This window comes from Papio anubis, unplaced genomic scaffold (genome assembly GCF_008728515.1).
Source record: "Papio anubis isolate 15944 unplaced genomic scaffold, Panubis1.0 scaffold268, whole genome shotgun sequence".
NCBI classification, from domain to species: Eukaryota; Metazoa; Chordata; class Mammalia; order Primates; family Cercopithecidae; genus Papio; species Papio anubis.
The window spans coordinates 33,955-61,074 of NW_022162761.1; the positions used below are offsets into that span (position 1 = coordinate 33,955).

The 27,120-nt window shown below is 39.8% G+C and overlaps 1 long non-coding RNA gene across 3 annotated transcripts in view; it reads right to left on the reverse strand.

Moving 5' to 3' along the window:
- Positions 1 to 1,436: 1,436 nt before the first annotated feature.
- LOC103886070 overlaps positions 1,437 to 27,120 on the reverse strand; it is a 64,951-nt gene continuing 39,267 nt past the window's right edge. For 2 of the 3 annotated variants that reach the window (XR_002523227.2, XR_002523226.2), the window contains 3 exons: positions 20,015 to 20,095; positions 18,113 to 18,218; positions 16,651 to 17,357 (listed from right to left, as the gene is read on the reverse strand). This is a non-coding gene — a long non-coding RNA (uncharacterized LOC103886070). Of the gene's footprint in view, positions 2,242 to 16,650; positions 17,358 to 18,112; positions 18,219 to 20,014; positions 20,096 to 27,120 lie in introns of those variants that run through there. The other variant, XR_002523228.2, reaches the window with a different exon arrangement.

Below are 27,120 nucleotides of genomic sequence, written 5' to 3' on the forward strand. Positions count from 1 at the left end.
AGAGGATATATATATACACGAGATAAAACATCCAGGACACACAGGTCTGTCAAATAATAAGAAAACTGTGGGTTGGAAAAATATCACCAAACATATTGGAGCCCCATAAAACATTAAGCCTTTTATCGAATACACGTTTTTGTTCTGTGATCCTTCCAACAGGGACAGGCAGTCTGTCTTTATACCCAGGCCAAAGTTCATCTGTGAAAACGCAGCTGTAACAGAGGGAAGTTCCCTACCACCCTTTTAAAACCTAAAAAGAGGCCAACTGTGATGTGAGGAAGGAAACATCTAGTGGGGTTGTCACTTTTGTCACCACCTCCAAGTCCAGCTCGCAGCCCCCCATGGCAGTATTAAAGGGCCTCCTTATCCTGAATGTACAGGAATTTGGTTTTCTGAAAGGTAGCTTCACATTTCAGCCCAAGTCTCCAGGGTAATAGGTATACAGGCAGCTGCAGGGAACCATTCAGGTGTGACACCCTCACATCCCTGAGAAAAGACTCTCAGTCAGTGCTCAAAGGCTTATCCCTTTCCCCCAACACACACACACACACACACACACACAGACCCACACACAGAGACACACAGACCCACACACAGAGACACACACACACACGCACACACAGAGACACACACACACACAGACACACAGAGACACACACGCAGACACACACACACACAGACACAGACCCACACACAGAGACACACACACACAGAGAGACACACAGAGACACACACGCAGACACACAGAGACACACAGAGACACACACACACAGACACACAGAGACACACAGAGACACACACACACAGATGCACTCACACACACACACACACACACAGAGGTAACCTTCCCAGCAAGGATAGGATGGCAAGAATTAAATGGAGTAAAATCGGAATGTTAAAGAAGCCCTTCTGCAATGAAGGTATATCCGAAAATCAATCCAAAGAATCTACCGAGATTTCTGCTCCCTGAGGTGGCTGTAGTGGAGGCTAAACAGTGGAATATCTGGATCTTGACTGTAATTGATAGAAAGAAAGAAAAAAATGCATTGTGTTTCTAACTCAGTTCTTCTAAGATTTTATTTTTGATGCCGAGTCTCCTTTTCTATTTTTCAATCACACAACATGGTACTTATTAATAAGCTCTCAAATTACATAAAGAGAGATCTGAAGCACAGGAACACTAATATGCCCCGTGGCATTGTGGCTTTGAGTGCAGAACGGCATTTGTGTGCAATTGAGGAGGACCGGCCGCAGCTATGGAAACTAGAGCCAGACAAGGAGGAAGATGGCGCCCACAACACGAGGTGTGAGCTGCAAAAAGGAAAAAACCCCAGAAAGGAAGACACATGGCATCGCTAAACACACACACACACAGTCCCAGGTACTGGTACCTTAAGTGATGCAACTCTCATATCCCAATCATCTTTTATAAAATATATATATATAATATATATATTTTATAGTTCTAGCTTACCAAATAAAATCAAGTATTTCTGCAAGATATAAAAGTGCGGATTCTTCAGTCCATTAAGATCATCCTCTGTATGTTCCGCCTCCAGTCCAGATGGGACCAATTAAGAGTAAGACCCCCAGTCCTAACAGATGTTAACCAAATAAGCCAAATCTGAAGCTTTAATGAATGAAGTCAGTCACATTTACTATACCCAAGAGAAGCAAAAATAAATATAATGTATACGGTAGGCCACCTGGGTTAACTTTAGATGACTAGGGCTTTGACCCATGGCTGTGATTAGTTTCAACTTTTCCCACGTATTTGTAATTAGCATATCAGAGGCCGCGATGGTGTTTAACACAACCCGAACCTTGGAATTCTTTACCTCGACTTACCTTTCCTTAATATTGTTTGAAGAGGCAATTTCCACCTCTAAAATACTTTTCATTGCTTCTATTGAAATGGGAAGCATGGCTTTGTAACATTCTAAATCAATAATGATTAGTAACTCAGTGTGCAGCTTGTTCTGTGTCAATAAAATATGTCGCTTTCCAGCTCTCTCCGCTAGCTGTGACAGGCTTGGCTGGCATCACTTCTGTAACTTGTGCCTCACTGAATTCCATGTAGGATGGCGTGCAGACTAGAGACGCACCTCAGGCAGGCCGACCATCTCCCGGGGCCCGGTCCGAGCCCTAATATTTTCCTGAACAACAGGTGGCGGTAAAGAGACATTCCGCAGAAGCTCATTAAAGAGGTTTTCTGTTTCAGGCCGGGTTGTAGAAAGGCTGCTTAAGAGAAAGGTTTGGGTAGTAAAAAACAAAACCTGATTCAAGTTTCTCTGCACACAATGTTCTGTTCCTACATATGTCACACCTAGCTCGGAGATTCTCCGCCCACCACCCCCGTCTTTAAATAACTCACCTTGTGATATAAATACTTTCCTTATTGTGGAGACCTCAGCTTTTGTAATGAACAGACCTCTAACCACTGACTCCCCTCACAACTCCCCCCCGACACACACACGCACACACACGCTGACACATCTAAAAGAGCTTGAGCTTTCAAAAGCACAGATTCCAAAGCAGCAAAGCCAAGGGGTGCTTTGCGAGAAAGCTGCCATATTACGGGAACATTTGGTTTCTGAACTGCCTTAAAACAGTGACCTTTTTTCTATTGCCAAATAAACATTCTGCAAGCTGCACTGGTGTAGAACAAAAGTATCATCCAATAGTTGATCACGCTGATCAAAGAGTTGTCTTTTAGGTTCTTTTGTCATTTTGACCGGAAAAGGGATTTGTTTGAATTCTGAGCAGAAACCGGCCCACTTTGCTTTAAATGTACATGAACAAAAAATTTGCAGGAGCACACAGCACACAGCTCTCCTCTGAAAAGACAGAGAGAGAGAAATTGAGAGACTGATTTAATAAAACATTAAGTCTCAGGGAATCTACATGACTAATTTTGTATTAAAAGATACTGAAGATGTCTGTCCCAGTGGGAGCTGTCCCCAACAATCAGTAATTGCAAACATTAGTCACAGAGGCATGGGAAATACAATCTGTAGCTCATCTAGTACATTTTGCCCAAAAATACAATCTATGGAGCTGGGTATTACCCATTTTGTTGCAGCATGCCGTCCAATGATGCAGTCCAATTCACAAGGCGAATCTGCCAAGTTTTACTGATTCATTCCATTGGCTGGGCAACTCTCTGGAAGCAGCCACTGCCACACCAAGCAGGATCATATGGCCGGCCCTCTTTTTCCTATACTCCCTGTATTTAGCCTGTCAGCTCATGGGTACCCTTTGCTTAGGATACCATGGATTCCAACAAAAGAAAAGGAAAGCTTTAAAAGGCCATACTGGACTTGTGAGTTACTTAATAACTCAGCCCCCACCCCTACTCTTTTGTTTCTTGGTTCCTGGAAACTAGAGGTGACTATTTTTCATTGATCAATGTCAAATCTCCCAAGAGATGTTCACAGAGAATAAACATATTGAAGTGTTCCCAACATCCATCATGACCTAGTCCTTCAATTCTTCCAAAAGTGGCTACTTTGAAGATCCAGACCTAAATAGCCACCTGGGTACAGCGAGTCATGTGCCACGTAAGAAATCTAGGACTCAACTTAAATTCCTGCCTCTACCTTTTCCCAACAAATCAAATAATGACCAGTGAGTCTTGCCTCACCCTTCTAAATATATCACCTGGCTAAGTAATATCTCCAGATGTAGGATTTATTTTAAATGCAGGAGAGGGAGGGAGGTTTTGTCCCTCTCACCCTCTCTACCCTGCACCTAAGTTAAACCCTACATCTGTGTCTGTGTATTTTCACAATCCCCTGTGCCCACTTCTATCAGGGCAAAGTCAAAATTTAAGATAATTGTCTCGTTACATGTTTGTTTTCTCTAGGAGACTATGAATTCCTTGAAGAATATAACTATCTTTGCTCACTCTCTTCTCAATATATGCCTGACCCGGGTGTTTAGCAGATGGATGGAGGAATGCATGTGTGGGTGGAGGATCAGTGAGGAGCACTCCTGAGAGGAGAACCCTACCTTGCCCTTGCCTGCAGGTTCACTGTGGACACAAGTTCAAATCACCTCAATCAGAAGGAAATTCTTAGCCTCATTACTTAAGATGGTTCTTAAGAACAAACTATTTTTAAAGAAAAATCAATTTACATTCAAAGACATTAAGTCCCTAAACACTAACTTTGGGAGGAAACCTCAAAGAAACAGCCCTAAATAATGAAAGGCTTGTCTTAGAGACTTCGGAATTGTTTAAATTCCAAATCAAACAGGCGGCTATCCCAACCCTATTTCCATTTCTTTATGCGGCCACAATGTAGCTCTGCTACAGACTAAAAGGCCTGGTTTCAATTCTTCCAGGTGGAATATGCCTGCCTAAATAATTAAAGGCACTTGATCTACCAAGATTAAAGCCTCTTTTTGAACCTGGAAAAATGTAAGTCCCAAGAAAAGGTGGTAAACTTTCACCAGCAGAAATCCTCTGTATCTCATCACACTCTCCTGAACACATAAAATACCAGCTATCAATTCAGGTTGCTGACTTACACAGGATCCAGGGAGAGTTACCACATAAAACACAGGCTACACAGTTAAATTTATTTCAGACAAACCATAACTAATTTTTGTATTTGTATGCCCATGAAATATCTGGGACATACTTATTCTGAAAAATGTCCATTATTTATCTAAAATCCAAATTTCACTGAATCTCCTATATTTTATTTACTGTCTCTGGCAACCATAATTCCAGGGTGCAGGGCCAAGTGATTCTGATTCTCAGATTCATCTGAGATTCTTGTGAAAGTAGATAGTTCACTGTGAGTTAAAATAAAAGTTCTATCCTTTGGCTGGATACTGCCATGTGGAAAATACTTGTTTTTAGTGCTCAGTCCAAGCTGGTCATCCCTAATGGAGCTACAGCTCTTCCTGCCCTCCTAGCCCCATTCCAAAGCCGGCTTGAGCTCATAAAATCAGAACGTGTTGCCGATGTATTCTCCAGGAATTCTCTCAACTCTGTCGATCAGATAATTACTAAAATAGAAAATCGTAACACTGATCCCATGCACAGCAATGCGAATGGAGAAACCCCAGGAGAATGAAGGCATTGTCCAGAGGAGCCTTTCCTTTTCTAGAATCATCTTGGGGCTTGTGACAGCAGTTCCAGCAGTCACACATCAGTTTCTAGACATCTTTCATGCTTATTTCTTTCTCTTCGGCTCCAGGTGCAAATAGGCAGGGTGTGCAGGAGAGTGAGGCGAAAGATACACCCGGGCTGCAAAGTTTCCGGAGACATGAAGTCTCAGAGCAGAGCAAACATGCAGTCAGCACCTAAGAGAAAGTGTTGCATCCCAGGTGCCTCATTCCCCTCACCTTAGTCATGGCCCTGCAAAAACAGGTTATTTCCCTTTCAACCAGAATGGTTTGTGAGACAAGAGTTTGGCATTTCTAACTGGTTTCATATCATTTCTGGGTGGAAACAATTCAGATTTATGAGGAAAGAGATTGCAATCTTTTAGCAAATGCATAACACAGTCCCTCACAGACAGAGGATAGTCATCACCGTGATGTCCTTAGCACATGGGTCTGACTCTGTCCCCAACTTGGCAAGCCAGTAGAGCATGCACTCATTTCCTAGGGTGTTGTAATAAAGCACTGCAGGCTGGGTGGGTTAAACACAGGAATTTGGTGTCTCACAATTTTGGAGCCTAGTAGTCTAAAAGCACGGTGTGTCAGCAGGGATGGTTCCTTCTTAAGGGCTATGAGGGAGTATCTGCTCCAGGTCTCTCTCCTGGTGGGTCACTGGCCATCTTTGCTGTTCCCTGGCTGGCAAATGCCTGCCTTCATCTCCACGTGGTGTTCTCCCTGTGTGCATGTTTTCATCCACATTTCCCTTTATTAGGATGCTAGTCAGATTGGATTAAAGCACACACTAATGGCCTCATTTTAATTTAATTACCTTTGTAAAGATCCTACCTCCAAATAGGGTCACATTTTGAGGTACTAGGGGTTAGGAATTCCACACATGGAATTTGGAGGAACACAATTCAACCCGTAATAGAGCACCTCTACACTGACTGGAGAGGGACATGCTTGTGGACTCTCAAGGCCCCCTGGACAGGTGACTGTTTCCCTCCAATTTCATTTCTGTAAGTGCATATCTTTTTACCCTCCCTCTAACCAATCCTGGCTCTGATGTCCACACTGGTAAGTCACGCTGGACAAAACTCTTAAACACTCTGGCTCCCCGCTTATTATCCTGCACTGCCAGAACTAAGTGGACTTCAAAGACCCTTCCTGCTCTACATTATTATTTTTCTACTTGTTTCATTAAAAGCATCACTATGGGGGAAAATGGCATTAAAGGACTAAAGCATTGCAAATTTCAGGAGGGTTCTTTATTTCTCATAAGCAATAAGCTACAGGTCACAGGTGGAGAATGATGGTAATCGGTGCCTGCAATTGGTTGGGTACTATCAAGGAAACTAAGGAGAGTGGTTGGGGGCTGAGGCAGTAGTCTGAAAGGGTCAACTGGGGTTCCTTCCCAACAATGCACCATGTGGCATCTAAAGCAGGAGCATCTACAGGAGAGCAGGACAAGATGTAAAGGTGGGAGAAGGAAATGAAATGGTGGCGGAGCGGGGGAAGGATGCAGGGGGGCACATTGGACTCCTGAAAAACACCATTGTACTGAGGAATCAGCCAGTAATAAGTTTGAGATCTTGTTCTTTTTAGAACTGCTGTGTGACCTTGGGCAAAATCCTTAACCTATCTGAACCTCATTTTCCCCCATTTAAAAATGGGATCATGATACCTGCCTCACAAGCCTGTTGGAAGATTAAACACGTAATGCGCCACAACCTGGCACACCTACCCTATCCGAGAGAAGTGGATTCTCACTGTCAATTTCCTTTCTGGCTTCCCGGAAGAACTTTTAAAATGTGACTCCATCCTGGCAGAAGTGTCCAGGCAGAGCCAGCAGAGAGACAGTGGAAGGACTGAGGGGAGGAAAGCGCTGCAGTTAGGCGCGGCAGTTCAGCTGGTCCCAGGCTGCTGTCCATGGTCGTGATGGTCTTGGGACTGCAGGAAGAAGAAACTGAATAAAGGTGGCCTGTCGGTTCAACGAGGACTCAGGGGCCAAGATACGAGATGCTCACACAGGGACCCTTTCCAGGGAGGTCAGGAACTGTGGACAATTAAGACCAAGGATGCTGAGAAGAGCTCTCTGGTTTCTGGCAACAGACGTCACCCAGACCCGATGATTTCCTAAACCCCCAGGAAACGAGGCACTGAGCAAGCCCGACACCCGGCCCTGCCGACGCGAGGTGGCGCCGCACAGCCAGAAAGCCCGAGGCGGCGCCTCGGCTCCCAGAGCCCGGCAGTGGGAGGTTTCCACCGGACCTCATCCCAGGCAGCAGGCTCTGCTCAGCCCATGGGTTCTTTCTGCCTTCCTATTCGCGTTTGCTGAGTAACACACCACCTTTTATTTTTTCACACTCACACCCCTCAGAGATGTATAGGCACGTTTTGATGACAAGACTATTTGACGCCTCTATTAGTTTCTCCTTAGTTAAAAGGGGTTTGAAGGACTGGTAAGGAGGAAACCGAAGGAACAAAATTATTCTAAATCTTGTGGCTCGTGCCCACGGGTGAGGTCTGAGTTCAACAACGAGCATTTACAAAGTGATCATGTAGAAAGAGAGGAGGAGGAGGAGGGCTAGCTAAAAACAAAACAAAACAAACAAAAAATCCCATAAGACAGTTTCTAATGAAATTCAGCACACTCCACCCAGTGACATGGAAATTCCACCGTTAGGAAGGAGTGCTGAGCGCCACAACACGTGCACAAGAATGCTCAAAGCAGCTTTATTCCTAATCGCCCCAAACTGGAAACAATCCAAATGTTTATAAATAGGAAAACGGATGGACAAACTGTGGTATATTCACACTATGGAATTGCTTTCAGCAATTAAAAGGAATGAGTTGCTGGCCCGGCACGGTGTTTCGCGCCTGTAATCTCAGCAAATTGAGAGGCCAAGGCAGGCGGATCACTTGAGGTCAGGAGTTCGAGACCAGCCTGGCCACATGGTGAAACCTCGACTCTACTAGAAATACAAAAATTAGCTAGGCGGTGGCAAGCGCCTATAATCTCAGCTACTTGGGAGGCTGAGGCAGGAGAATGGCTTGAACATGGGAGGCAGAGGTTGCAGTGAGCCGAGATTGTGCCACTGCACTCCAGCCTGGGCAACAGAATGAGACTCTGTCTAGAATAAATCAATAAATAAAATCAAGGGAATGAGCTGCTGAAAAGAGCAACAGCATGGGTTTTGGTTAAATGAAAGCTGCAGATACCAAAGACTATGCTATGCACTGTGTTATTCGGGTTCCATTTAGATGAAGTTCTGGGACAGGCAAATGAAGAGAGACAGAAAATAGCTCAGTGGTTGCCTCTGGGGTGCTGATTGCCTGGAAAGGGACACGGGGAACTTTCTGGAGTAATGGAAATGTGTTCATTCTTAATTTGCATGGTGGCTGCACATGTGTGTGCAGATGTAAAAATTCATGGAGCTGTACGTTTAGATTGGCAAAACTAGTTGAGCTTCTAGTGTTCCATGATGGTACCGTAGATTTCAAACCATTCTAACTTTCTGTTCTTATATCCTTTTGAAAGATTTCTCTTAGCAAGGTTTTTTCCACTAATGTGAAGAATATGACCTATTTCTGGCGTCTGTCTCTCCTGTTCATTTTTTTTGTTTTGTTTTGTTTGGAAAATGTAGCTAAAGACTTCATTAGCTTTTTAAAATGCTTATGCTTCCAACTAATGAATTGTCCAAATCCTCATCATAAGACTTCAGTTTCACTCATTAGAACCTTAATTGTCAAGCAGCAGAAATGATTCTTATTGTTTATCCTAATTGCTGTTAGGAAGGAGTACCGGAATTATTTGTAATTTATTAGTCACATAAAAATAATGAGGAATAAATAAAGTTATTTTCCCTGAAGTTATTTTCAAGGTACAGATGCAAGGAGGGGCATGCTTAAGGAAATCCATACCAGGCTTCTCTGGGAGGGAGCAGAAGTCTGTCTCTGGGAATCTACTTGCTGTGCTAATCCTCAAAATCACTCCTTTTCAACCCTGTTCAAGCCCTTGGGGTCTTGAAGAGTGATTCTGAGGATAAACACAGCAAGTAGAGATTCCCAGATCCTTGGAGCCTCAAGGGATTGCTTCCTCTTGCCCCCATCAGAACCCACTCTTGGAAAAGATCTTGTGCTGGTCAATTTCACCGCCTTCCCAATGGGACACACACTTGTTACTTGTCCTTCCTGGTGTCAGGGACCCAAGCACTGGAGAGATGGAGTTGCCATATTCCAGGACCAGGAGCCAGGAATCTGGAGGACATGATCAATGACTTCTGATTGGCAATGGTGTGCAAGGGGTGCACTGAACAAGATGCCTGGCTGAAGGTACACATGGGGGCCAACTCCAAAGCCACAGACCCTAGAGTCTAGGGTGGGTACCTTTTCCTTCACCTAGAGGGAGAGCATTTCCTTTTGCCTGTCACATACATCCAGAGGGACCATCTATTTGTAATAGGCACAATTCACCAATGAGGTTGACAGTGGCCCTAAATTTATCTTCTAGAAAACCAAATTGCCATTATGATCGATGTGCCTATTTTCACACCCAGTTATGAAGAATACAGAAAGGATGTGGACCTCCCACAAAGAATTTACATGCTAGCCAAGAAGTGGAAAATGATGACAGGAAGCTAGACCTCCTTCCCCATCCTACCCTCTTCACTTAGTCCATTCCTGTTTGGTCTTTCCTCCCCTCTTTGATTCTCTTAGTTTGAGTTGAGTGTCGTGGCCAGGTGCTTCAGGACACCAGCACTTAAATCAATTCTCATCACCATTACAAATGGCGTCAGAGATGGGGCATAGTAGCTCACACCTGTAATTCCAGCACTTTGGGAGGCCAAGGCAGGTGGATCGCTTGAGCCCAGGAGTTTGAGACCAGCCTAGGCAATGTGGCAAAACCCCATCTCTCCAAAAAAACTACAAAAATGAGCTGGGCATGGTGGTGTGTGCTTGTAGTCCCAGCTACTTGGGAAGCTGAGGTGGGGGGATTACCTGAGCCCAAAGAGGTCAAGGCTGCAGTGAGCCATGATTGTGCCACTGCACTCCAGCCCGGGTGACAAAGTGAGACCATGTCTAAAAAAAACAAAACAAAAACAAAAAACAAAACAAACAAACAAAAAAAAAACATGGTGCCAGAATTTACACACACACATTCATAATATATATATATATATATATATCTCCTCACAATGACTTACTAAGGTCATAGCCTGTTTCCTTGTCTATATAATGGGGATAACAAAGGTCCCTACCTCCAAGGATTGCTGCAAAGATTAAACAGAAAAATGCACTCTTTCATTTCTTTAATGCCCCTGTGATATTCCACTGATAGCTGAGGAACTGAGGCAGGACTTCCACAGGTGCACACTAATAACTGGGGAGCTCTAGAAAGAGAGGGAAGCACCCAGACATCAGGCCAGTCACCAGCCTATCTTCTTTCCTATCTTCCTTCCCAATAATAGAGCCTGTTTTAGTTGGGGTGGTATTGTTTCCAGGACTATTTCCTGGCCTAGCTTTCAGCTAGGTACATCCACAAAACTAAGTTCTCACTGATGAGATATAAGCTGACATTATTGGAGAGGGTTATGAGAAATCTCTTTAAAAGGTAGAAAAATGGCTGTGCAAACTCCTTTTGTCCTTCTCTTCTTCATTTTTCTGTCTGGATCATGGATGTAATGTCTTGAGCTCTGGCAGCTGTTTTGGACCATGAGGCAACCTTAAGGATGAAAGCCAAGTGATAAGAATGCAGAGCAGCAACATAGAGGAAGCCCGGTTTTCCAGTGAACCTTTGGAGCCCTCACACCAGCTCTGACATGCTTTCCTCTAGACTGTGATATGTGAGAAAAACATCCTTTCATCACATTCTGTTTAGTTTCTGCTCTTAGTAGTCAAACACAATGTCTAACAGATATAGCAGACATGACCAAGATACCCTCATCTTTACAGAGCTTGCAATCTCATTGGTTGGAACTAACACAATATGAGAAATTTGGAATACTGGATTACAGGAGACATAAATTCAGGAAACCTGGAAGATGCAGGAAAATTTCCCCAGAGAAGACAAACCTAGGATTGGCATTAAGGATTGGTCAAATTTAGCCCCATAGAGAAGAGAGAGAAGCGTGTTCCAAGAGAACAGCATGCAGAAGGGCCTAGAAGCAGCAGAGGAAGCACAGCCTGCTTATGTTAATAAATATTAATTTGATTACAAGAGTTACAGAGACTACCAAAGGCTTTTATGCAAAAAAAAAACCCAAAAAAACAAACAAAAAAAAAGTCATAGAAAAAAAAAATTCCAGGGCCAGACATGGTGGCTTACTCTTGTAATCCTAGCACTTTGTGAAGCTGAGATGGGAGGATCGCTTAAGACCAGGCATTCAAAACCATTCTGGGCAGCACAGTGAGACCCTGTCTCTACCAAAAAAAAAAGTAAATTAGCCTGGCGTGGTGGGACACCTATAGTCCCAGTTACTTGAGAGGCTGAGTCAAGAGGAGCACTTGAGCCCAGGAGTTCAAGGCTGCAGTGAGCTACAATCACTCTACTGCACTCCAGCCTGGGAAACAGAACAAGACTCTTCCATTTACTAAAAAATAAAAAATAAATACTTCTCACTTCTAAGCAGAGAAGGGACTAAAAAGTAAGTCTGAAAGCAGGAGATAGGTGGAGGCTCATGCAGAAATCGAGGTAAGATACCAATGCACCTAGAACTGGCAGGGTGCTGGCAGTGGGAGGAGGAATGGATGGATTTGAGTGATACTTGACAAATAGAATTGGTAGGACATGGAAAGTAAGGGAATACGGTCAAGAGAGGCTCTCAATGTGTGCTGGCTTGAACAAATTTCAAAACAGGAGAATGAGCTCAGCCTGCCACATTGCACCAACACCACTGCAGAAAAGTCTCGTTTTGTAGCAAGAGATTGGTTCTCTAGCCTCCCTTGTGGACAAGTCTATGGGTCAGCCCCAGCCCAGCCATTCATTACTACTGGAAATACGTAAGAAAAACTGTTTTCATTTACAAAGTAACATTATATATAAAATTAAAATGTGACAGGTATTAACTTGCAGAGAAATATTTCAAAGTTTTGTGTGAACATAAAAAGTGGTAGGTAGTTTTTTATATAGATAAGTGCATGACAACTAGCTTACAGAAAAATGATCCCAACTATTCTTAGAGTACAAATTCTTGGTTCTTTTACAGCAATGTCGTCAGTCTCAACTCTCACAGATGACTTGGGGAAGGGTTCTGAGATTTAGTATATGAAAATGCGGGGCATCAAGAAAGAACGTCCTAGGAGTAAAGAGAAACCAACTCACTTCAAAGAGAGCAGTCTCTCATTGAATCGCCCAGTACAGTTCCGAGGACCAACATTAACAGGGTAGAAGTAACCATGCAGGTGCAGTTAAAGTGACAGCCATAGGAGGGCAGCCTAACACGGTTCCTGCAGGAATCGGGGCTGCTCAAGGCTGAGAGGTATAGATTGCCTAGGGCTTCAATGTGACCAACACAATCCCACTTAGAGAATTCTCTCATTGTAGTAGTGCAAAATATGGGGTGAAGGAACACATCCTTAAGAAAAGTGATTTCAGTGTAATAAGTAGGAGAGGAAAACTGGAAGCAACCTGAATATCTAACGCTAAAGAAATGGCCAAGGAAATTATGATATATGCAGAATATCATGCTTTTTTCATCAAAAATGATAAGGAATGAAACAATAATGTTGCATTTTCAATGAAAGAAACTATGTGCTAGATATGAAAATGAAACATATTTAAATATACAATTAAAAGCTAAATTACTATGGGAAATATGAGCAGGAAAGGGTAAATGTTATAATAAGCCTTGATAATATTTTTTAAAAGACTTAATCATCAAACAAGAAGTGTAAGTCAGGAAAGACGTATAAATTAGAAAGGAAAAAGTCAACCATCTAGAAAATTCTAAACTGTCTCTTAAGTAATTCTTGTTTTGTTTTTTAAGTCAGAACCGCAAGGAAAAATGTGTTTTTTAGACTCATGGCATTAAAACCTACATAATTAAATAAGAAAAAGTTAATGACTTAAACATCCAATTCAAAATGTTAAGTAAAACAAAAATAAAATAAACTCACATAACACATGGAAGAAGATAATAAAGGTGAGGACAGGAATGAAAGAAACACAAAACAGAAACAAAGTAGAGCATTTTCAAGGAAAATACAAGGTACAAAATTGACCCCAGAAGAGGGAGAAAACATAAATAAAACAAGAAAAGTGAAAAAAATCAAAAAGAAATAGTAAATAGCAGTAGCATTCATGAATAGAGTTGCTTCCCTACAATAGAAAACGTTGTTATTTATTAAAAGGATAAAGGTCCTTAGAATCAGCTGATATTAAGGTAACTTTTTTTAAAAGGAAAATGCAAGATTTAGCATAGCAGGTATGCTGTGACCTCCTTGTGTAATATGTCTGTCTGTATGTATGTATGTATGTATTTAGACAGAGTTTTTGCTCTGTTGCCCAGGCTGGAGTGCAATGGCACGATCTCGGCTCACTGCATCATCTGCCTCCTGGGTTCAAGTGATTCTCCTGCCTTAGCCTCCCGAGTAGCTGGGATTACAGGTGCCCATCACCACGCCTGGCTAATTTTTTTATTTTGAGCAGAGATGGGGTTTCACCATGTCGGCCAGGCTGGTCTCAAACTCTTGACCTCAAGTGATCCACCCACCTCTGCCTCCCAAAGTGCTAGGATTACAGGGATAAGCCACCACGTCTAGCGCCTTGTGTGATATTTAAAGATCCATGTAGACATATGGTATTAGATAAGTTTGTGATATTAAGGACCTATTGTAATCGAGGCAGCATTGTGCACTAGGTAATACTGAGAATCAGGAGCCAGATTCTCTGGATTTGAATCCCGGCTTTACCACTTTCTAGCTGTGTGATTGTCAACAGTCTCCTTAGCTTCTCTGTGCCTTAGCTTCTTCATCAGTGAAATGGTAACAACAATAGACCCTAACTCATAGAGCTGTGGGAATTAAATGGGCTAATTCTTACAAAGTAATTTAGAACAGTGTCTGATAGTAACATAATAAATGCCTACTAAATATTAGCTGTGGTGAATATATATATATACACACACACTGTTTTCCCCCCTAAAAGCATTACTAGCAACTGTCCTCAGGAAATTGGGTGAAGGGTGCTTAGAGGCAAAATGAGCAAAGTCTCCATTTTTCTCTATTCCTTTCTGAACTTCTTGCATTTCCTAGGCATCCACATTATTAAATAGGACTGTGCGGACACTGGAATTATGGGATACTTTGGTTTTCCTCTTCATCTTTGTCTATATTTATTTTATATACATATATATACACTTATCTGTATTCAAATATAATTATATGTAATATTTTAAATGTTGTGTTTGTGCTTAGCACAACTATGTAAAAATAGAAACAAATGGAAAATTATTAGAAGGAAAACCTTAAAAATCATAGGACTTTTGTTAGTATAAGAAAATTCAGAATCTTATTTCCCCCTTCATTTTAAACAAGTATTTTATTTATTTATTTATTTATTTATTTATTTATTTATTTATTTATTTTTGAGATGAAATCTGGCTTTGTCGCCCAGGCTGGAGTGCATTGGCGCAATCTTGGCTCACTGCAAGCTCTACCTCCTGGGTTCACGCCATTCTCCTGCCTCAGCCTCCTGAGTAGCTGGGACTACAGGCACCCACCAGCACGCCCAGCACATTTATTTGTAAATACACTAGCTTCAGATGACATATTTTGTAAAATATTTAAATGTAAGTCAAAAATACTTCCTGGCCTTTTCCATGCCTAGCCCCTCCAGGGTGGGCATCTTCTCTCTGCATTAACATAGACACATACATAGTTGTAAAAATGTGTAATCGTGTTGTTTTCAGCAATATAAATGCTGTCATACTTCATGTATTGTGCTGCAACTTGCTTTTTTCAATGAAAAATATGTCTTGGAAAAAGGAATTTCTATGCCAATATACAAATATCTACCTATTTAATAGCTGCATAGATTTCTGTGATGTGTTTGTGGCAACAGTTTATGTAACTGTTTCACTATTGATGGGTGTTTAGTTTGTTCCCAAATTTTACCTCTTGCCATCAGTATTGCAACACACATACTTCTGCACATCTATTTCTCTGATTTTTTCTATTTTATATACTTTTATGACATATTGCTTTTATAATTTTCAAACTAATAAGAGTATGGATAAGAGGAATATTATCTTGCTTTCCAAACCCAAGAATGTTCACTGTGATCTCTTATTTTTTGAGACAGAGTCTCACTCTGTCACCCAGGCTGGAGTGAAATGGTACAATCTCTGCTCACTGCACCCTCCGCCTCCCAGGTTCAAGAGATTCTCCTGCCTCAGACTCCTGAGTAGCTGGGATTACAGGTGCCCACCACCATGCCCAGTTAATTTTTGTACTTTTGGTAGAGACGGGGTTTCACCATGTTGGCCAGGCTGGTCTCAAACTCCTGACCTCAGGTGATCTGCCAACCTCAGCCTCCAAAGTACTGGGATTACAGACATAAGCCACTGTGTATGATCTCTATGATCCTAAGTATGATCCATTTCTTAAAGCTTAGAATACCAGGGAGAATCAGAACATCTATGAGTGTATAGTAAAGCCAGACAAAACCCCACAAACAATAAAAAATGTGTCATTTTCCTCAGGAGGTAGTAGAAATTACAAACATAAACCCGCAGTTGAGCAAATGCATAGGTGTTACAGCATTAATTGTCTAGTGGGATGTTTAGGGATAAACAACTTTTAATGGAAACATCGTGAAGACCAATCACTTCTCCTGGTGCAAGTGCCAATGACAGGCTACTGGACTAGATGGATCAAGAGCCAGCCTGATGTGATCAATCCTGTGTCCTTACAGTCACCATTACTAACCAATGACAAGCCTTTGCAAAGATCTTTCCATAATTTATTATCTTGTCTCTCTTCTAATAGGTTTACTGTTTCATGAGAAAAGGCCCACAAATCAATTAAGTAAAGCTGATTATTTTAGATAAGGAAAGTGAAATCTCCTCTTTCTACTTCCCATTTTTCTTTCTCTGAATTTGCATGTAAGGTACAACAAGCTTATGTCATTTATCACAGCCAAGCCCCATTGCAGCAACAGAAATCGCTGGGAACAAAAAAAGAAAAAAAAAAAATGTGACAGACCCTCTCGAGACCTCTCAAAGGGGGAAAACTGTTCCTCAGTAAGCTCTCTTGTCAGTGAAGCAGAGAGACGGTGAGGCTGAGCTTCGCCCTGTTAAATATCGGAGCAGAACGTGTTATTTTGTTTAATAGAACCACAACGTGCTCCTCTTCAGAATAGACAGTTTGATTTAGGAGAAAAAAGAAAGAAAGAAAGCAATTTGGCCAGTCTTGTTCAAATTGACACACTCACTGAAGAAGAAAATAAAATAATGTGTTCTGCTTAACCCCGTGGTTGCAGGGTAAAAATCTCAATATGAATATTTGGGAAAGAAAAAGAAATACAAGCACAAATTCAAAAAGAAAAGTTTATGAACTTTATACAAGACTATTTGGGAAAGTGTTAAGACCAAAAGGAAAGGGTCAACTAAATTTCAAATCATTACTCCATTTGATCTGAGTTTTCAGGTGGTCTGGAAAAGAAACAATAATATTGCATTGTTCTAGCAGATTAATCTTAAAATCACATTTTAACATGTGACCCTTTTATCAAAATGCATGTGATTCCACTGCTCACATCAGGAGGTTTTTAGTTTCTTTCTGCCTTCCAAGTCCTCCCTCCCTCCCTCCCCGCTACCTTCCTGCACAGTATACATGGATCGCTCATGAGTGCCTTCCTTTTTTCCCATATTCTCATCTGATTTCTGTGCCTTCTCTTACCACATTTGTTTTGTTGATTTCATTATGTGTGCCATTAAAAATTAAAGCACAGGATGATAAGGATGCGTGATGATTTATGAAGCTCTTCTTTGAAAAGCAGTTGCCAAATTAAAGCTTAATTTATGGTTTTATGTCACACTAAAGCAAGTGTCTTTCTAAAGTGTTAGTCTTTGTTCCTCCTGCACCAGAAGACCTTGTGATGAAGAGTTTCTGCTTGAACACAGCTGAATGGTCAAGTCCTTCCACAAGCACAAGCACTCAGCATGCTGTTAGCCTTTGGCAGATGGCAGATTCAAAATCCAATCCAATCTCCTTTCCTTTTCCATTTACTACTACAGTGTCTGCAAAAAAAAAAAAGAAAAAAGAAAAAAATCAACACCCCTACCTTTGCTACAGATAGGAATTGCCAGGTGACTCAGTTCTGACCTATGAGATATAAAGGAATGCTGCTTGTCTCTTCAGAACCCTATTCCTATCTGCCTGGAATGCAGAGAAAGGCTGGCTGAGCAGCTACCACCTTGTGACCAAGACGGCAATGCCAAGACAATTTTGGAGATTTAGTCTAGGCGTTGCTGAGCTGCTGAACCAATGACTTCAGCTGCCTCCTAACCAAAGCTTCTTATGAGGTAAGGGAAGCAAACTCCCTGGTAAAGTTACCTTAAGGCAGATTTCTGTTGCTTACAGGCAAATGCATCCCTAGACTAGATGATATGGGCTATAGAGATGACAGTCTAGATCTAAAGAGTTTATAAAATCTTAAGAGAGAAAGGTATCCAACTAATTAACTAAAACATTAAACAATATGAAAATCAATAAGTTGAGGTAAGCAAAGTTCCACGACATGGAAGCAAAAAGAGAATTTTTTTGTTACCACTGTGACATGGGAAGCCCTCACAGAAAAGATGGAGAAGACATTGGAGCCAAGATTTGCAAAATGAGATTTCTCCCAGCCAAGAAGGGCTGAAAACCCCACATTAAGGATACAGCAAGAAGAAATGAATGATGGCCAAAGACATCTGCGATTAGTGGACTGTGCTTAGTGAGTTGGTCTCATGCCTGATCTTGATGCATTACAGAACGGTTTTCTCAGCCTTACCTTCTCCTAAACCATTTCCCACTCCCATCATTTCTGTGCTCAGTATCAGTTTCCATCACATACATCTTCACAACAAGAAACTAGGTACAAAGCACTGGCTGCTACCCTGCAAAAAGAAAAAAAATAAAACCATAGTTTCCAACAGTTGATAATACGAAAATCTAATGATTCCTTTTATACAAGTGGTTCTCAACCAAAAGTGATCTTCTTCCTGGGGGACATTTGGCAATTTCTAAAGGCATTTTGGATTTTCACAATTTCAGGGGAGGGTTGCCACTGGAATCTAGTAAGTAGAGGCCAGGGATGCTGCTAAACATCCCAGAGTGCACATAGGGTACAGCCAGCCCCCTACAGCAAAGAAGTATCTGGTCTAAAGTGGCAATAGTCCTGAGCTTGAAAAACCCTGTTCTTTTATTATTTGATGTGGGCTGGTGACTTCCTATGTGTGGCTTCATATCACCAGATAAGCTCATCAGAGAGAAATGAGTAAAGGTCAGCATTGCCTTAAGAAAAGACAAGTGAATCATTGTGCTATGTGCTATTATGTTTTCTTTTTAATACTGAGCAAAACTACATTGACTGAAGCAACATCATAATGTCATTTAATACTTTTAGATTCCCTTATACATGGAAATTCCTCTAACAGAATGCTTGGTAATAAACATTTGTTTACTAGATGAATGCAGAAACAAAGGCCCATCTCACAGAATTCAAAATATACTTCTTTTACAGTGAGGCTTTCTGGGAGGGTGCTAGAACAAGGGTCTAGTTTATTAGCTGTTCAGAATGTTAAGCCCTTGCATGCAATAACAACAACAACAACAAATCATTAGAACAGTTGTAAAAGCCATATTTACTATTTCATTCAAAAGATACTCCATGCCAGGAATAATAGTATGTTACAAAAGTAGTTTTCTTAGAAAAACTTTTTTAAAAATCATATTGAACTACAATGGGATTCAGCCTTTGCTAAGAACTGTGTTCAGATCACAGATGGAATATTGAGAACTGTGCTAAATCACAGATGGTATATTTTTTCCTATATTTCACAAAACAGGCCATTTCTACCACTTTTTTTTCTTTTACATTTTGCTCTTGGTAATCCTGTAGCTTGGAAAAAAAACGAAACTAAAAAGAAACATGGAAACATTTACTTTTAGTGCGGTTTATAATCTTACTCTTTAGTGGATGGATACATCACTGAATATTCTGTGGCATAATTTACTAAAAAAAAAAAAAAACTTAGTGTGTAATTCATTTTAGGTGAGCAATTTGTTTTATGAGCCGTGTATGTTTATTTGGGGTTGTGCTGTTCTTTTATTGAGTGCAATAAAGACACTTCTTATCAATTGATTTGTTGTATCAGCAATGGGCTTCTTTCCAGATTGAAACATGGCAGCTTTTCTGAGGACATTATCCAGCATATAATTTCACCACAGATATGAATCTGGGTTCATTAGGGCCCACTTGCACTGCCTGTTATGACCTAATTTCTAGGATTCCTGCTTGATGCTGGCATTATCCTTCTCTGCACACAGTGCATAACATGGTTGTCAAATGGGTTCTTCCTCTTTGATGGTTCATCACATACACAAACTTTTAATTTTGCCAACTTTTATACCAACTGATAAAATCAGAAGTTCAAAAGTTCACTTCCAATTCCATATGACATAGAAACTTTAAGTATTATAAAGCTTACACCTCTTGTGAATAATTAATTGCAATGCAGGGCAGAAACTAGAGGTATTACATTACTATTTTGATGGTGTCAATACACTACCAGGAAGTAATTCTTAAGCCAGATGTGGATAAGCACATTTCAGTGGTACATGATGCAAGCCACCAACCTTCTATCTAGCCTGGGTGTGACGAACACTGTTCTTTTGGGCGCCAGTGACTTACCATGACTCTCAGACCATGGGACACCTTGCAAGACCTGTTATTAGCGCTCTCATGTCGACACACGATCCAATTTATTTGCACCTTTCAAAAGGGAGAAAATCATGCCTTGAAAACAAAATTACGCTGATGCAGATATCACACAAGTACGTATCACAATGTCCTGGGGAACACTCCTTTGCACTTCAGTAATGTCATGCATGAAGCAGAACATAAGTGATATACACCCATAGAAAGTAGAGCCAAGAGATTTAACAGCTGTGCAAACGGGCTTGAGAATGTAAAATCAGGAAGCTATGTCTTTAGAAAAGTATTTTTTTAATCCCCAAATATCACATCTGGTTGCATTAAGTTGTCATTATGACATAGTATTTAAGATGATTTAATGGGTTATTGCAGAATAAGAATCTTGGAGTTTATTTAACTACTGTGCATTAACAGAACGTAGCTATTTAAATGATGTTCTGACAAAGCAGATGAAAAGCTGTTCTTGATGGTGAATGACTTTATTATATACGTTTTTACTGTAGTCAGTATAAATATAGATATTCAAACATAAGCACAATATATAGAAATACAAGAGTGGAAGTGGGACTTTGTGATAGAAATTCAGATCAAGCAGTGCATACCAAAATGTAGGCAACTATTCACCCTAGATTTATGAGGTGCATTGGCCATGTGCACGAATATGGGGGTGTCACAATACAAATGTATCACTTCTTGACTGTTTCTTATTTGTCAATCCCCTGACTGGGCATCTGCAAGAGAACAGGCCAGTCCTCAAATTGACAGCTGGGTATCTCGGATCTGGAAACCTCCTGACCTGTTCTCGCTCATGTCCTCACCATCTTCCACCTTCCCCTGTTGACCTAAACCTCTTACCACCTCTTGTCAGACATATACATCGTTTTTAATAGAAAATTGAGGTTCTATGTAGTTAGAACAATTTCAAATAACTTATTAGGGCCTAAACTAAAATCTGGCTTCCCAGTTTCCCAATGTGTTGCTCTGTCACATCATCCCATCCTTGCTGCCACTTACGGGACATCAACATTGCAAGCTTTTCCAACCTGGCAAAGTATACGAAAGTCTTTCTAATGCCTCCCTATCCCTAAAGTGAATGTGTTTTGTTTTGGCTTCCTCCTAATCTGCTAAGAATTTCTAATGAGGAGGGTTAAATAAACAAAGCATTATGGCAAACGGCAAACTTCCAGCAGATTGCAATGGCTATATAACGGTGTCCTAAACAAATAGAAGGTTAATCGGGGGCTAGAACAGAGCCCTGCTCAATAATATTTTCAAGGACATAAGCTCCTCCAGCTTACTGTTGCATCATTCTCGTGGTAGGTCCATGTTCCAGGCAGCAGAATTCAGGAAAAGAACAAGAGGAAGAGCAGCAAACAGCTTACACCAATTGCCTCCTAAGAATGGTTTGCAGAAATTTCCACACAACACTACAGTTTACATCCCACTGGCCAAAACTTATACTTAGTGGCTATATCCAGCCGCAAAAAAATAAAAAATAAAAATAAAAATAAATAAAAAAACAGACCAAAAAGTTTAGTTTGATTGTGAGGAACCAGGTATCTAGGCAAAACTTCACTATTATGAAAGAAGAGAACAATATGGTTGCTGATGGTGACATGAGCATTTGCCCATGGACATTAAACCATTTACAAGACTGTTTTTAATGCAACTGCTTCTTCCATCAGTTCAAGACTCTAAAGTAAAGCACTAAAGTAGCATATAGGTTTTAAAGCCAACACTGATTAATTGGCAATGACTGCTTGAGAAGGCCATTTCAGACAAAGTGTGGTCTCAGGGACAAAGATCTCAACAATCTATTAGTGATGTCTGTAATGGATACAGGAAAAGAGAGTGGGGGTGAAGATGCTTTCTTTTATATTTCTATTCTCGCACTCTCATTTGACATTGACTTTCAAATTAAAGTAAGGGTTCTACAAGTCCAGCAGCATAATAATAAGGAAAGCTGCTAACACATCTATGATACATTACCCGAAACAATCTATGCATGCAGACACTAATTCCATCCTGACAGTTCTGTCATGAGATAATAACGTATTTTTATAATCCCCAATTTGGAGATGAAGAGGTTAAGTTTTAAGCAGAGCAATGTGTTTCCACTAAGGTCACCTAATCATAAGTGGCAGATCCAGAATCTGAATTTAATTCTTTCAGCAACATCAGATGTTCTTTCCACTCCCTGTACAATAATACTATTCCAAAAAGAAAAAGAAAAGAAAAGAAAAGAAAGAAAGAATTAAGTTGTTCTCCTGGTAGATTTTCTTGGATCTTTAAACTATTTTGGTCCAATATATTAAAAGTGGAAAGAAACAGAGCAATTGTATATTATCTACTGATATTATCCCTTAAAGTTTTGGGTCTTCTCTGCTAATGAATTTCCTGTGGTACTCAACAAGACCAACTGAAATAGTCATTCAACAAACACAAAATTCAAACAAAAACCTTACTGAAACAAAGCCTATTAGGAACTGGGCAAGAGATACTCATGAAAAAGTAGTTTCTAATGGCCTTTAGCCCACAGATGTGCAAACAATTAAATGAACTGCGGTGTGCTAAGAGCTGTAATAAAGGCAAGCACAAGGACCCATGGTGGCACAAAGGAGCCAACTGCTGCCATTCCAGGTGTGGACAAGCAGTTGGTATCCCCAGAGCCACTTCACAGAAGGAGAGATGGGTGAGTCCCAAAGGGTGGGTGGGTAATCACCAAGCACACACAGGGAACACCTAATCATTCAGGGAGGAGCAGATGCCAGGACTGGATGTGCAGAATGGCATGGCCAGTTCAGAATGGCATGGTCAGTTTAGAAAAGCTGGGCACAGTATGTGCATGGCTGGAACAACCAGAATGAAGTGGGGAACCAGCAGGGGAGGTGGTCAAGAGGCTAACCTTGAGAGGGGCACCTGGACGAGGCTGTGCTTTATGGATTTTAGCATGTAAGCACAGAAAAGCCAGTGAAAGATTCTCTTGTCGATCTTTGAAAGAGAATCACATCGATCTTTGAAAGAGACCCCTAATGAAGTTGGGCTGCCATTACCAAGGCCACAGGCAGTGAAATCTGGTAAGAAACGAGCAGAACTGAAACTGAGAGTACTTCCCCTGGAACCCACACATTTTGAAGGGTTTATGAAAGGCCTGGAATGATACGATCCAAATGTAGGACTACCTATTTCTCTGAGGAAAAGCTCTGTGCCTTTCCCAGGTTCTCAGTGAAGCCCACAAGCAGAGGGACAATAACAACCTATAGGTTAAAAATGTGTGACCTAAGCTCAGACCACTGCAATGGAACAAAAAACAGTTATATCGGAGTAGTATATAAAATGAATAGGAATGAAATGCATGTATTTGCATTTAATTTTTAAAAAACAAAAGAGCAAAATTCTTAACAATGGGCTGACTATCTTTGGTTTATATTTCATATACACAAAGTTAAGGAATTCAGATGTATATGTATACAGGGGCCTTGCCACAGACATCCCAGGATGGACCACATTGTCAACATCCCATCTTCTTACACCTTGTTGATATTACAGGTACTCTTTTACTTGTTGGACTGTATATCCCAAAGTTTGGTTAAAAAGTAAATTATCTAAAAAATCAAGCTCCTGAGAAGGTGGTCATACTTCTAATAGCTTTTGCGGGGAGAGGGCAATGTTGAGAGGCATTAAATCTCAAAGTTCTTGCTACAGAAACTTAAGTAGAAATGGAGCCATTGACAGGCAACAAAGTAATTACGTGGGAAAAATCTAGATCAGTTGTTCTTAATCATTTTTGGTGTCACAGAACCTTTGAGATGTTGCTGAGCTATATAAACATTCTCAAAAAGATTCATAAATGTGTCTTCTTACAAAATTGTACATAATTTTCCAGAGGTTTATAAAACTCTCAGAGTCCAAAAACATTGAGGTGACACTGGATGGCACGTCAAGAACCTTTAGTTTCAAAAATTCTCCTTTCTCTCAACAAAAATTTATAGATTTTCATCTAAATTAGCCTCACTAATATTTTCTTTTTTAAAATTAATTAATTAATTAATTATTATTATTATACTTTAAGTTCTAGGGTACATGTGCATAACGTGCAGGTTTGTTACATATGTATACTTGTGCCATGTTGGTGTGCTGCACCCATCAACTCGTCATTTACATCAGGTATAACTCCCAATGCTATCCCTCCCCCCTCCCCCCTCCCCATGATAGGCCCCGGTGTGTGATGTTCTTACAGATACTATTTGCTCTGCAATTAATTTCACCTTTCTCGCATGCACATAATCTCCATCAGTGGTAAAATCACAAAGTCTGAGAAAAGGAGAGTGATTCCAGTTTTCACTAAATTGAACTGTTGCCCAAACGACAAACTCCCAAATGTATCTACAAACCTAGATTAGAAAACACTGTGCTATGCTTTCACTCCCCAAAAATTGCCTTCCCCTCTCAATGCTAGTATCTGTCTTAAAACCAGGTATTTGAATTCTGGTCTACTACATTGTTGCATATATATTCTTTAACATTCATTCTACTACAAACATCAATACCTTTATTTGAAAATTATATTAACTTTCTTCCAGAATAAATAGAAACCCAGCAATGGTCTTGTTTTCTTAATGGGCTACAGAGCAGAATAATTTTAAGGGGAAAAAAAATACCACAAATTCTATAGTATTCCTTCTTTCTCCCACATTGCAATTACTTCAAACCTTTGATTAGCCCTCTAAAAAAGACCACACATTCCATAATTTGAAGCAAAAGGTTAATGGTGTTATTACAACTATTATCTCTTTTAAAATCATTATCCTTTTTTTTTTTATGGCTATATTACCTTCACCTTTCCATGAACCCACTTTACCAGCTGTTTCCCTCTGTCATAAACTTTGCTGAACATCATCATAGAAATAGGATAAATGCCATGTTTTATCAATCAAGCCTAAGGGGATTTGAGGATTCTTATAACTACAACTGTAAAGGGAGTTTATTGCAAGTTTCTGTTTTGATTTGTAAATTGTCCTTAAGTAAAAAACACACCTGATGTAAACGTCGAGGATGTTAAAATGCAAGACGGTATGCTACAAAAATCTGCATCATAAAATTTGCTAGGTTGACAAATGAGAAAACTAAAGACTATTGAGAAACACATGCAGGTGTGTTTCCTGTGTGAGTTGACACCTGCTGGCACCGCCATCCCTACCCATACCTAAGTTCCATCACTCCTAACTCCACCCACCCCAGCACTCCAGCACTCCAAGGAATATGTGGAACATAGGAAAGGTGCTTTTAACTTACACAGACTACTTAGAAAGTCTCAACACAATTCAAAAATTAATTAAATTAACTTCATAGTAATATTGCAATAAAATTTAAAATTTACAATAAAAGTCCCAAAATATCATCATACGTTGGAGACTAATAAACACACTTCTAAATTATAAGACATCATGAAATATTTATAACTAAATCACAGAAACTATTAAAACTTTTAAGTTACAGCTAAACTAGTACTTTAGGAAATTTTGCAGCTTTAATAAAAATTTTTTAGGATTGAAAATGAATGAAATATTTAACCGAAGTAGACATAAAAAAAGAGCAAGAAAAATCTAAATTAGGTAGTGGAAAAGAAACAACTAAAAGAATAGCATTGAATACATTTAAAAAATAGAAATGAACAACAAAATCAAACTCTAGTTTCTTAAAAAGATGAGTACTATTTATAAATTTCTAATGAAAGTGATCAAGAGAAAAGCAGGAAATCCACAAATCAGCATAATTAGAAATGAAAAAGAAATGTAACTATAGATAAGTTACAACTTATGTTAATACTATGAACAATCTTTCCAATACATTTGAAAACATGTGAAATGTAAGATCTTCTAAAAAAAAAAGTTTAATTACCAAAATGACTAAAAATCAAACACATTCTGAATAGACAGGCAACCATTAAATAATTTCAATCAGCAGTCAAAAAAATCTTTCCCAACCAACTACACAGAATAATTGTACTAAATTCACAAAACCCCGATCTCTATTTTTAACAAATATTTTTCATGAAAAAAATTAAGAAAAGCATTCCTTCTTACATCATTAGAACGATATGCCAAATCAGTCTGATAGTGCAAAAGTAATTTTAAAATCCAACTCATTCATAAGCATAAATGCAAGCATAATAATATAGTAGTAAATCAAATCCAATACTGTATAAAAATAATTCATCATGAATGAGTTGGATTTATATTAGTAAGACAAAGATATTTCAAAATTATAAAATTGATCAACACTAAGAATAAAGGTCAAAATGGTGATTCTCTATAGGGGCCAAACAGTTTAAATAATACTTTTATTATAAAAGCATTTGGCCACGTTGTAATAAAGATAAATTTTCTTGACCTAAAGATGACATCATTCTTAACATTAAAATTTGTAATGAATCCCAATAAATCCTGGAAAAAGGCAAGAATCCTCACTATTGGCACCACTGTATAATACTATACTAGAAATCCTAGCCTATGAAATATGATAAGAAAAAGAATCAAGAGGCTTGCTTAATGGATGGCTTTAAAACAAAAATAATAAAATTATTATTTACATCAAGTCTCTGCAAAATAAGACTCATGGGCCAAATAAGGTCCTATTGTAGGCCAAATTCAGCTACCCCCATTTTTGTTTTACATGTTGTCTATGGCTGCTTTTATCTTAAAAGTCAGAGTCAAGTAGTTGCAACAGAGGTTGCATGACCCTCAAAGAAAAAAAACATTTACCACCTAGCCTGCTCCCAAAAAAATGTTTGAATACTTCTGTTCTACATAATAGGTCAAACAGAATCCATAAACAAACAAGTTGAATGAATAAAAGGACTTAGCAGTTTCTGGTCACAGGATCAATGTAAAATAAAAGTCAAGAACATCTTTATACAGCAGTGTAATCTACTAGAGAGCTATGTTAAAAACACAGCTACAATTGACAATTAATAAACTATAAGGTATTTAAAAATATACCACACCTTCACAAAAAAATTTTTGAATGAAATAAAAAATGGAATAAAATGGAATATACCGTTTACTAGATGTGAAGGTACA